This window comes from Pristiophorus japonicus, chromosome 2 (assembly GCF_044704955.1).
Source record: "Pristiophorus japonicus isolate sPriJap1 chromosome 2, sPriJap1.hap1, whole genome shotgun sequence".
Taxonomy (NCBI): domain Eukaryota; kingdom Metazoa; phylum Chordata; class Chondrichthyes; family Pristiophoridae; genus Pristiophorus; species Pristiophorus japonicus.
The window spans coordinates 373640115-373653200 of NC_091978.1; the positions used below are offsets into that span (position 1 = coordinate 373640115).

Here is a 13086-nt window from a genome sequence, read left to right on the forward strand (position 1 = left end):
GGCACTTGCCTTCAACGATAATTTTTTGTCCTGAATGAACTAAATGCAGGGCTATTGTCTATGTGCATGCTATAATAGGGCGCAAGTACCTGCCTACTACACCAGTTCTGCTCCCTTAGTTACACATTCTAAATTACCTTAAATCATCCAGTTCTTCTGGTCCACCTTAAAATCTTGGGGTGGGGGTGGAAAGATGTAAAAGTAGCTTAAAAAAAATGTCATGCTGGCTTCTCTTTTTCTTGCCATGTCTGCATGAAGAGGTTGAAATGATCCTCATTCTTTATGCCTGTTGGGAAGGGACTGAAGACACAATGCTACCAGACACTGGAAACGACCTGAATCAGGTCATTGGTCAGCATGGATTTATGAAAGGGAAGTCAGGTTTGACAAATTTGCTGGAGTTCTTTGAGGATGTAACGAACAGGGTAGATAAAGGGGAACCAGTGGATGTGGTGTATTTGGATTTCCAGAAGGTATTTGACAAGGTGCCACATAAAAGGTTACTGCACAAGATAAAAGTTTACGGGGTTGGGGGTAATATATTAGCATGGATAGAGGATTGACTAACTAACAGAGAACAGAGTCGGAATAAATGGTTCATTCTCTGGTTGGCAACCAGTAACTAGTGGAGTGCCGCAGGGATCAGTGCCGGGACCCCAACTATTTACAATCTATATTAACGACTTGGAAGAAGGGACTAAGTGTAACGTAGCCAAGTTTGCTGACGATACAAAGTTGGGAGGAAAAGCAATGTGTGAGGACACAAAAAATCTGCAAAAGGACATAGACAGACTAAGCGCATGGGCAAACATTTGGCAGATGGAGTATAATGTTGGAAAGTGTAGGTCATGTACTTTGGCAGAAAAAAAACAAAGAGCAAGTTATTATTTAAATGGAGAAAGATTGCAAAGTGCCGCAGTACAGCAGGACCTGGGGGTACTTGTACATGAAACACAAAAGGATAGTATGCAGGTACAGCAAGTGATCAGGAAGGCCAATGGAATCTTGGCCTTTGTTGCAAAGGGGATGGAGTATAAAAGCAGGGAAGTCTTGCTACAGCTATATAAGGTATTGGTGAGGCCACACCTGGAATACTGCGTGCAGTTTTGGTTTCCATATTTACGAAAGGAGGCAGTTCAGAGAAAGTTCACTAGGTTGATTCCGGGGATGAGGGGGTTGACTTATGAGGAAAGGTTGGGCCTCTACTCATTGGAATTCAGAGGAATGAGAGGTAATCTTATCGAAACGAATAAGATTATGAGGAGGCTTGACAAGGTGGATGCAGAGAGGATGTTTCCACTGATGGGGGAGACTAGAACTAGAGGGTATGATCTTAGAATAAGGGACTGCCCATTTAAAACTGAGATGAGGAGAAATTCCTTCTCTCAGAGGGTTGTAAATCTGTGGAATTCGCTGCCTCAGAGAGCTGTGGAAACTGGGACATTGAATAAATTTAAGACAGAAATAGTCAGTTTCTTAAATGATAAGGGGATAAGGGGTCATGGGGAGCGGGCAGGGAAGTGGAGCTGAGTCCATGATCAGATCAGCCATGATCCTATTGAATGGCAGAGCAGGCTCGAGGGGCCTTATGGCCTACTCCTGCTCCTATTTCTTATGTTCTTATGTTCTAGATTTTGAGTTCTGATGCAAGCTTCAATATGGTTACAAGAACAAGCTTGAATACTAGGATTATACTGATGCTGAAATTCAAAATACAAACCTTGCATCAATCAACAATTTACATGGGTACCGAATCAAGACTGTCCCATTCCATCACATCAGAATGCCTGCAGCGTTTTAGATCCATCAGTTCTTGACATTTTGGAGGAGTTGTGGAGAACTTGGCAGCTTCTCAACAACAACTTGTATTTATATCACACCTTTACGTAGTAAAATGTCCCAAGGCACTTCACAGGAGTATTATAAGACAAAAATTTGACACCGAGCTACATAAAAAATTAAGGCCATGACCACAAAGGCTTGGTCAAAGAGGTAGGTTTTAAGGAGCGTCTTAAAGGATGAAAGAGAATTAGAGAGGTTTAGGGTGAGAGTTCCAGAGCTTGGGCCCAAGGCAACAGAAGGCACGGCCACCAATAGTTGAGCAATTATAATCAGGGATGCTCAAGAGGAGCGCAGGGATCTCGGAGGGTTGTGGGGCTGGAGGAGATTACAGAGATAGGGAGGGGCGAGGCCATGGAGGGATTTGAAAACAAGGATGAGAATTTTAAAATCGAGGTGTTGCTTAACCGGGAGCCGGTGTCGGTCAGCGAGCACAGGAGGTGATGGGTAATCGTGACTCGGTGCGAGTTAGGACACGGGCTACCGAGTTTTGAATCACCTCAAGTTTACGCAGGGTAGAATGTGGGAGGCCAACCAGGAGTGTGTTAGAATAGTCAAGTCGAAAGGTAACAACGGCATGGGTTAGGGTTTCAGCAGTGAATGAGCAGAGACAGGGGCGGAGACGGGCAATGTTATGGAGGTGGAAATAGACGGTCTAAGTTATGGCACGGATATGTGGTCGGAAGCTCATTTCAGGGTCAAATATGACACCAAGGTTGCGAACAGTCCAGTTCAGCCTCAGACAGATGCTAGGGATGGAGTCGGTGGCTTGGGAGCGGAGTTTGTGGTGGGGACCGAAGACAATGGCTTTGGTCTTTCTAATATTTAACTGGAGAAAATTTATGCTCATCCAGAACTGGATATCGCATTAGCAGTTTGACAATTTAGAGACCATGGAGGGGTCGAGAGAAGTGGTGGCGAGGTAGAGCTGGGTATCTTTTCTGAATCTGTCTTATTGTTCTATCGTATGGAGTGTCAGTATACAAGTGTGCCAAGACCTTAACTTAAATTAGAATAGATCGAAACCCTTTAAATTGTTTTCTGGGCCTTCGAATGAACATTTCATAATTAATTCTTTGTATTTTTGAAAGGCAGGATGGTTACTCAACAGTGTATTACTGAATGTATTGTGTTTTGCACTATTTTACTAGAAACACATTAAAAAGTTTAAAAATATTTTCCATATAATGCACACTTGAGTCTGGGTTAATTTTCAATGAAAGATAGTCCTTGTTACAGGCAAAAGCTATGGTAATGAGTTTCCCTTAGTTTTTTTTGTTATTCATTCTATTCAAAAAGTAGAAAGACTTGGATTTATATAGCGCCTTTCACGATCATCAGACGTCTCAAAGCGCTTTATAGCCAATGAATACTTTTGAAGTGTAATCACTGCTGTAAGGTGGGAAACGTAGCAGCCAATTTGCGCACAACAAGCACCTACAAACATCAGTATAATAATGACCAGATAATATGTTTTAGTGATGTTGATTGAGGAATTAATATTGGCCAGGGCATCGGGGAAAACTCCCCTGCTCTTCTTCGAAATAGTGCCATGGGATCTTTTACGTCCACCTGAGAGGGCAGATAGGGCCTCAGTTTAATGTCTCATCCGAAAAACAGTATCTCCGACAGTGCAGCACTCCCTCAGTACTATCCCTCCGACAGTGCAAACTTCCCTCAGTACTGCCCCTCCGACAGTGCGGCGCTCCCTCAGTACTGCCCCTCCGATAGTGCGGCGCTCCTTCAGTACTGCCCCTCCGACAGTGCGGCGTTCCCTTAGTACTGCCCCTCCGACAGTGCGGCGCTCCCTCAGTACTGCACTGGAAGTGTCAGCCTAGCTTTGTGTGCTCATGACTCTGGAGTGGGAGTACAAGGAAATGACATTGTATTTTATTGATTTAGCTGCCTTCTATAAAAATGTTGCATAAAATTCTCAAGCAATTTTCAGTAAATTAGTTTTTCTCTAAAATATTTTGATGAGCATCTCTGATTTCTACTCTCATTTCCTTTTAATTTTGGGGTATGTTCCTGTAGAGATTTAATTATTTTAATTACTTCATAATTCTTGTTATATGAAATTGTCAATGATCTCATATTCTCAGATTGCTTAAAAAAAGTTCCATTGCATTCAACGGAAACATTTGTTGCTTGCTGGAAAAGTACGAGTGTCGACTCACCTCTTGTCTATCCTCCATGAGTATTAAGCTGACAGTGAAAATTATATACACACTCGCAAAGCATGTTTAATCAAGGTTAATCAGTAAAGATCAGTATAGCCAACTGCACTACAATCAAACTGTTTGAATCACAATTTAAAGTGAAGGCCTGTACAAGGTACTCAAAGAAGGGATTTTGTGATTCTTTAGAATCCGAGATATATCTGCTTTCCTCATATATATGTCAGGGGAAACTCAAGGTCAGTCATATGATAAATGACATCAAGTTGTGTTCGGGGCAAATAAGTAGGTTTCCTTGTTCTGCCTGTGGGGAAATGATCAGGAGCTTTTGCACCAATAGCTTGCTGAATTTCTGCCAATCTAAAATTACAGTAACATGTATTTATATAGCGCCTTCACCGGTGCAAAACTTCGATTCAGGAGATTAACAAAATTTGACACCAAGCTACATAACGAGTTAGAATACGGGCAGCAGAGTTTTGAATGACCTCAAGTTTACGTAGGGTAGAATGTGGGAGATCGGCCACGGGTGCGTTGGAATAATCAAATCTAGAGGTAACAAACGCATGGATGAGGGTTTCAGCAGATGAGCTGAGACAGGGGTGGAGTCAGGCGATCTTATGGAGATAGAAATAGGCAGCCTTAGTGATAGCGTAGGTATGCGGTCGGAAGCTCATTTCGGGGTGAAATATGACACCAGGGTTTAAGCTGTGCGGCGGTCTGGAGGTCCAGTGCAGGCCGTTCACTGGCTTTTCAAAGGTAATAACTGCACATGCGTGAAGAAGTGAATGGGCCGCAGAGCCAGTTAAAGGGCACGCGCCCCAATAGAAATAAATTACAGGGAACATTGGTTTCGAACAGTCTGGTTCAGCCTCAGATGTTTGTCAGGGAGAGGCATGGAGTCAGTTTCTAGGGAACAGAGTTTGTGAAGACAATGGCTCCCTGCCTGGAGTAAAAATAAAACCGGGAAGGTGGCTCAACTGTGGCTAACAAGGGAAATTAAGGATAGTGTTAACTCCAAGGAAGAGTCATATAAATTGGCCAGAAAAAGCAGCAAACCTGAGGACTGGGAGAATTTTGTAATACAGCAGAGGAGGACAAAGGATTTAATTAGGAGGGGGAAAATAGAATATGAGAGGAAGCTTGCTGAGAGCATAAAAACTGACTGCAAAAGCTTCTATAGATATGTGAAGAGAAAAAGATTAGTGAAAACAAATGTAGATCCCTTGCAGTCAGTTTCAGGTGAATTTATAATGGGGAACAAAGAAATGGCGGACCAGTTAAACAAATACTTTGGATCTGTTTTCACGAAGGATGGCACAAATAACCTTCCGGAGATACTAGGGGACCAAGGGTCTAGCGAGAAGGAGGAACTGAAGGATATCCTTATAAAGCGGGAAATTGTGTTAGGGAAATTGATGGGATTGAAAGCCGATAAATCCCCGGGTCCTGATAGTCTGCATCCTAGAGTACTTAAGGAAGAGGCCATAGATATAGTAGATGCATTGGTGATCATTTCCAACAGTCTATCGACTGGAGGGTAGCTAATGTAACACCACTGTTTAAAAAAGGAGGGAGAGAGAAAACGGGCAATTATAGACCGGTTAGCCTGACATCAGTAGTGGGGAAAATGTTGGAATCAAATATTAAAGATGAAATAGCAGCGCATTTGGAAAGCAGTGACAGGATCAGTCCAAATCAGCATGGATTTATGAAAGGGAAATCATGCTTGACAAATCTTCTGGAATTTTTTGAGGATGTAACTAGTAGAGTGGACAAAGGAGAACCAGTGGATGTGGTGTATTTGGACTTTCAAAAGGCTTTTGACAAGGTCCCACACAAGAGATTGGTGTGCAAAATCAAAGCATATGGTATTGGGGGGTAATGTACTGATGTGGATAGAGAACTGGTTGGCAGACAGGAAACAGAGTGTCGGGATAAATGGGTCCTTTTCAGAATGGCAGGCAGTGACTAGTGGGGTGCCGCAGGGCTCAGTGCTGGGACCCCAGCTCTTTACAATATACATTAATGATTTAGATGAAGGAATTGAGTGTAATATCTCCAAGTTTGCAGATGACACTAAACTGGGTGGTGGTGTGAGTTGTGAGGAGGACACTAAGAGGCTGCAGGGTGACTTGGACAGGTTAGGTGAGTGGGCAAATGCATGGCAGATGCAGTATAATGTGGATAAATGTGAGGTTATCCACTTTGGGGGCAAAAACAGAAAGGCAGAATATTATCTGAATGGCGGCAGATTAGGAAAGGGGGAGGTGCAACGAGACCTGGGTGTCATGGTTCATCAGTCATTGAAAGTTGGCATGCAGGTACAGCAGGCGGTGAAGGCGGCAAATGGTGTGTTGGCCTTCATAGCTAGGGGATTTGAGTATAGGAGCAGGGAGGTCTTACTGCAGTTGTACAGGGCCTTGGTGAGGCCTCACATGGAATATTGTGCTAGTTTTGGTGGTCTAATCTGAGGAAGGACGTTCTTGCTATTGAGGGAGTGCAGTGAAGGTTCACCAGACTGATTCCCGGGATGGTGGGACTGACATATGAGGAGAGACTGGATCAACTGGGCCTTTATACACTGGAGTTTAGAAGGATGAGAGTGAATCTCATAGAAACTTACAAGATTCTGATGGGACTGGACAGGTTAGATGTGGGAAGAATGTTCCCGATGATGGAGAAGTCCAGACCAGAGTACACAGTCTTAGGATAAGGGGTAAGCCATTTAGGACTGAGATGAGGAGAAACTTCTTCACTCAGAGTTGTTAACCTGTGGAATTCCCTACCGCAGAGAGTTGTTCATTGGATATATTCAAGCGGGAGTTAGATATGGCCCTTACGGCTAAAGGGATCAAGGGGTATGGAGAGAAAGCAGGAAAGGGGTACTGAGGGAATAATCAGCCATGATCATATTGAATGGTGGTGCAGGCTCGAAGGGCCGAATGGCCTCCTCCTGCACCTAATTTCTATGTTTCTATGTTTCAGCCTTCTCAATATTTAGTTGTAGGAAATTTCTGCTGATCCAGTGCAGAATAGTCAACTACACTACAATCAAAATGTTTGAATCACAATTTAAAGTGAAGGCCTGAACAAGGTACTCAAAGAGGGGATTTTGTCATTCTTTAGAATCCGATATATCTGCTTTGCTCTATATGTCAGGGGAAACTCAAGGTCAGTCATATGATAAATGACATCAAGTTGTGTTCGGGGCAAATAAGTAGAGGGGAAACTTAGAATTTTTTTTTGGCGTACTTGAAGAGATATGCCTGATTTTTGGGGGTCGAAGTATACCAAAAAATAAGTTTTCCCGTTGGATTTCTTCATTTTGGCGTGGCGTAACCCGACCTTTAGTTTTGGGGGTGAAGCCTTGATCTGCGCCAAAAAGATGGGGCGACCATGGTAACCAGGGACACAATGTGAGCTGAGGCTGCAAAGTGAAGCATACAGCCAGCTCCCAACACATTAAAAGAATTGAAAAACACATAGCAGCAACTTATCTCCAACCCCGCCTGAAGGGCTGTCCGGTCCGCTCCCATTCTCGGTCTCTCTCTTTCTCTCTCTCCTGCGTGTTGTGTGTGTGTGAATCGGGAACTGAGAAATGGGACTGGACCGGGAGAATGGGGACCGAGAATGGGAACAGACCAGCAAGCCCTTCAGGCGGGGTTGGAGGTAAGTTGCTGCTATGTATTTTTCAATTCTTTTAGTGTGTCCGGGCATCTGCTGCACCGATTTCCATACCTGCACCAAGATCCTTAATTCTCCGGAAGGTTTTTCTGCAGAGGCCACATACGCTGGACTAAACAGAACTGGAGTAACTCTCAGCTAGCCAAACTTCCCTAAATGGCCAGAATTGGCGCAGGTGGCTGGTTATGCCCCCTTTGGCTGAAAAAAATGCACGAAAAAATTGTAACTGAGTTACACTGATGCAAACTGATTGGGGAAACTGTGGTTTTTCAACTTAGGCCAAAAAGAGCGGCCTGCTCTAAAAAACTGGCGCAAATCACTGGGGAAAATTGAGTCCAAGCAGTCTGACAATTTAGACAACAGGGAAGGAGTCGAGAGAAGCGGCAGTGAGGTAGAGCTGGGTGTCGTCAGCGTACCTGTGGAAATTGATGCTGGGTTTTCGGATGATGTCGCTGAGGGGCAGCATGTAGATGAGAGATAGAAGGGAGCCAAGGATAGATCCTTGGGGGACACCAGCAGGATCGGGAAGAGAAGCCGTTGCAGGTGATTCTCTGGCCATGACTAAATAGATAGAATCAAACCAGGTCCTATGTTCCCTGTGATTTTTTGGGGGGCCCTGCGCGGTCCTTTTAAGGGGCTGCGGGGACCATTCAAAATCCTGCGCATGTACGTTTTCACACTGAAATGCCGGCAAGCTGGCTGCGCAGGTTCCCTGGAGCAGCACACAGCCATGCACATTATAAAGAACACTGGTGTAGTCCCACCCAGCTGGATGACGGTGGCAAGGCACTGGAGGAGGATGATGTGGTCCATGTCAAAGGTTGCAGACAGGTCGAGAAGGATAAGGAGGGATTACCTTTGTCACAGTCACATAGGATGTCATTTGTGACTTTGATCAGAGCTGTTCGGTACCATGGCAGAAGCGGAACCTTGATTGGAAGGATTCAAATGTGGAGTTCTGGGAAAGATAGGCATGGGTTTGGGAGGCGACAACATGTTCAAGGAGAGGAAAGGATGGTTGGAGATGGGGTGATATTTTTGTAATTATTGCAAACTATCATAGACTATCCACTTCCTCGACCCATCGCCAGGCAATCTAAATAGTCCTGTATCATGATTCAGGAGGCTCGATTCAATTCCGAATGGGACCAAAGGAAATGGCCTTACGGTCTGGTTAAAAGCCTGCAGGTCTATTAAGTAAATAGCAGCTGAACAAGTGTTAGACAGAATGGTGCCTTGAGCATACCTAGCTCTAAGCACACTCCCAAGTAACCATAAATGCTACTTGCAGCAATTTAAGTTGTCTGATAGGAGACTGAAAAAACATCAAACAAAACAGGCAGGTGTTAACATGATTGATAACAAGGAAATAACAAACGTAGACATCTTACAACAAACACGCGAACAGGTACATAATAGATTCACAGCAGCTGCATTTTTGTTCATTTTGAAGAGGTGCTACACTGCAGTTTTTTAATGTCTGTTGCATAAAGGTAGGCCCGATCAGCTACTCCGGGGAGGAGATAGGAGGCGCATCCTTAGCCTGCAACTTGCCCAGGTTACTGCCAAATCAAATCAGAAGCTCAATTAGTTGGCAACAGGGTAGGTTAGACTCGAGAACTTTCACTGTAAGTGGAGGCAGCTCACACAGTGCAAAAAAGCACTTTGAAAGCGATTGTGAATATAGAGCGTTCCATGCCCTGCTCACTGTACTTCCTTGGATTTATTGAGTTCCTTTCTCTGTTCTAGCATTTCAGGGAAATCCACTCAGTAGCTGATGGAGTTTACTAGTGCAAGATGTATTTTTCCCATGCACATCTTTTCCCTCCTACTACAAAAGTGTTGTGTATGGAGAAAGAGTCAGACTGGACACTGTGAGCTCAAAGTATGACCGTAGTCTTTTATTGCAGATTTCCAGAGTGCCGCTCCAGCCTGTGACGCCTTCTTAAATACCTGTGCTCCCAAGGGATTATGGGAGCCCTTGGGACTCCAGACGATGAGCCCTCTGGTGGCTGTAGAGTAAATTCAAGTCCACATATATAACCCCCCCAATAGTGTAACTATTTACAATGTGAGTCGATCTGGGGCCCTTCTTGCCCTGGTTGATCGACTCGGTGTGAAAGCTGGTGTTGTTGAATCATTTGTTGGACCCTCGCTGGGCTGCTGTGCAGCTGGCCTTGCAGGGCTGCTGTGGATGATGGGTTCTGCTTCGTGGTCAACCGTGGAGCCGGTTGCCACTGGTGTGTATGTTGGGGGATCAAAAAAGGTAGGGTCCAAGGTGGGTTGCTCAGGATAGAAACATGGAAAATAGGTGCAGGAGTAGGCCATTCGGCCCTTCGAGCCTGCACCACCATTCAATAAGATCATGGCTGATCATTCAACTCAGTACCCCTTTCCTGCTTTCTCTCCATACCCCTTGATCCCTTTAGCCGTAAGGGCCATATCTAACTCTCTCTTGAATATATCCAATGAACTGGCATCAACAACTTTCTGTGGTAGGGAATTCCACAGGTTAACAACTTTGAGTGAAGAAGTTTCTCCTCATCTCAGTCCTAAATGGCTTACCCCTTATCCTTAGACTGTGTACTCTGATTCTGGATTTCCCCAACATCGGGAACATTCTTCCTGCATCTAACCTGTCCAGTCCCGTCAGAATTTGATATGTTTCTATGAGGTCCCTTTTCATCCTTCTAAATTCCAGTGAATTCAGGCCCAGTCGATCCAGTCTCTCCTCATATGTCAGTCCTGCCATCCCTGGAATCAGTCTGGTGAACCTTCGCTGCACCTCCTCAATAGCAAGAACGTCCTTCCTCAGATTAGGAGACCAAAACTGAACACAATATTCCAGGTGAGGCCTCACCAAGGCCCTGTACAACTGCAGTATGACCTCCCTGCTCCAATATACAAATCCCCTAGCTATGAAGGCCAATATACCATTTGCCTTCTTCACCGCCTGCTGTACCTGCATGCCAACTTTCAATGACTGCTGTACCATGACACCCAGGTTTCGTTGCACCTCCCATTTTCCTAATCTGCCACCATTCAGATAATATTCTGCCTTCGTGTTTTTGCCCCCACATTTATCCACATTATACTGCATCTGCCATGCATTTGCCCACTCACCTAACCTGTCCAAGTCATCCTGCAGCCTCTTAGCGTCCCCCTCACAGTTCACACCGCCACCCAGCTTAGTGTCATCTGCAAACTTGGAGATATTACACTCAATTCCTTCATCTAAATCATTAATGTATATTGTAAAGAGCTGGGGTCCCAGCACTGAGCCCTGCGGCACTCCACTAGTCACTGCCTGCCATTCTGAAAAGGACCCATTTATCCTGACTCTCTGCTCCCTGTCTGTCAACCAGTTCTCTATCCACGTCAGTACATTACCCCCAATACCATGTGCTTTAATTTTGCACACCAATCTCTTGTGTGGGACCTTGTGAAAAGCCTTTTGAAAGACTAATACACTACATCCACTGGTTCTGCCTTGTCTACTCTACTAGTTTCATCCTCAAAAAATTCTAGAAGATTTGTCAAGCATGATTCCCCTTTCATAAATCCATGCTACTTGGACCGATCCGGAACTGCTTTCCAAATGTGCTGCTATTTCATCTTTAATAATTGATTCCAACATTTTCTCCACTACTGATGTCAGGCTAACCGGTCTATAATTACCCATTTTCCTCTCTCCCTCCTTTTTTAAAAAAGTGGGGTTACATTAGCTACCCTCCAATCCATAGGAATTGATCCAGAGTCGATGGACTATTGGAAAATGATCACCACTGCATCCACTATTTCTAGGGCCACTTCCTTAAGTACTCTAGGATGCAGACGATCAGGCCCCGGGGATTTATCGGCCTTCAATCCCATCAATTTCCCTAACACAATTTCCCACCTAATAAGGATATCCTTCAGTTCCTCCTTCTCGCTAGACCCTCGGTCCACTAGTATTTCCGGAATTATGTGTGTCTTTCTTCGTGAAAACAGAACCAAAGTATTTCTTCAACTGGTCTGCCATTTCCTTGTTCCCCATTATAAATTCACCTGAATCTGACTGCAAGGGATCTACGTTTGTCTTCACTAATCTTTTTCTCTTCACATATCTATAGAAGCTTTTGCAGTCAGTTTTTACGTTCCCAGCAAACTTCCTCTCATACTCTATTTTCCCCCTCCTAATTAAATCCTTTATCCTCCTCTGCTGAATTCTAAATTTCTCCCAGTCCTCAGGTTTTCTGCTTTTTCTTGCCAATTTACATGCCTCTTCCTTGGATTTAACACTATCCTTAATTTCTCTTGCTGGTCACGGTTGAGCCACCTTCCCCATTTTATTTTTACTCCAGACAGGGATGTACAATTGTTGAAGTTCATCCATATGATCTTTAAATATCTGCCATTGCCTATCCACCGTCAACCCTCTAAGTATTATTCGCCTGTCTGTACTAGCTAATTCGCGTCTCATACCATCAAAGTTACCTTTCCTTAATTTCAGGACCCAAGTCTCTGAATGAACTGTGTCACTCTCCATCTGAATAAAGAATTCTACCATATTATGGTCACTCTTCCCCAAGGGGCCTCGCACAAGATTGCTAATTAGTCCTTTCTCATTACACATCACCCAGTCTAGGTTGGCCAGCCCTCTAGTTGGTTCCTCGACATATTGATCTAGAAAACCATCCCTAATACAGTCCAGGAAATACTCCTCCACCGTATTGCTACCAGTTTGGTTAGTCCAATCTATATGTAGATTAAAGTCGCCCATGATAACTGCTGTATCTTTACTGCATGCATCCATGATTTCTTGTTTGATGCTGTCCCCAATCTCACTACTACTGTCTGGTGGTCTGTACACAACTCCCACTAGCGTTTGGTATTCCGCAGCTGCACCCATACAGATTCCACATCATCCAAGCTAATGTCCTTCCTTACTATTGCGTTAATTTCCTCTTTAACCAGCAATGCTACCCCACCTCCTTTTCCTCTCTGCCTATTCTTTCTGACTGTTGAATATCCCTGAATGTTGAATCGTCCGTGAATCTGAGTTTGATTTGGTCCAAGTGATTCCGGTGAATGAGTCCATTTAAAAGTTTGACCCGAAACGCCCTGCTCCCCTCTTTGGCCACGACAGTGCCGGGAAGCCACTTGGGACCTTGTCCATAATTCAATACAAATACAGGATCATTGATTTCAATCTCGTGTGACATTTGCGCTATCATGGTATGCACTTTGTTGAAGCCGCCTGCTCTCTACCTGTTCATGTAGATCAGGGTGAACCAACGAGAGCCTTGTCTTAAGTGCTCTTTTCATGAGCAGTTCAGCAGGTGGGATCCCAGTGAGTGGGGCCTCGTGCGATAGCTAAGCAGGACTCGGGATAGGCGAGTCT

General features: G+C 44.4%; 1 protein-coding gene across 1 annotated transcript in view; it reads right to left on the bottom strand.

Moving 5' to 3' along the window:
• Window positions 1–13086, bottom strand: part of LOC139251091 (sodium/hydrogen exchanger 9B2-like) — a 157969-nt gene that overhangs the window by 116073 nt on the left and 28810 nt on the right. The gene's annotated exons all lie outside the window — the stretch shown is intronic.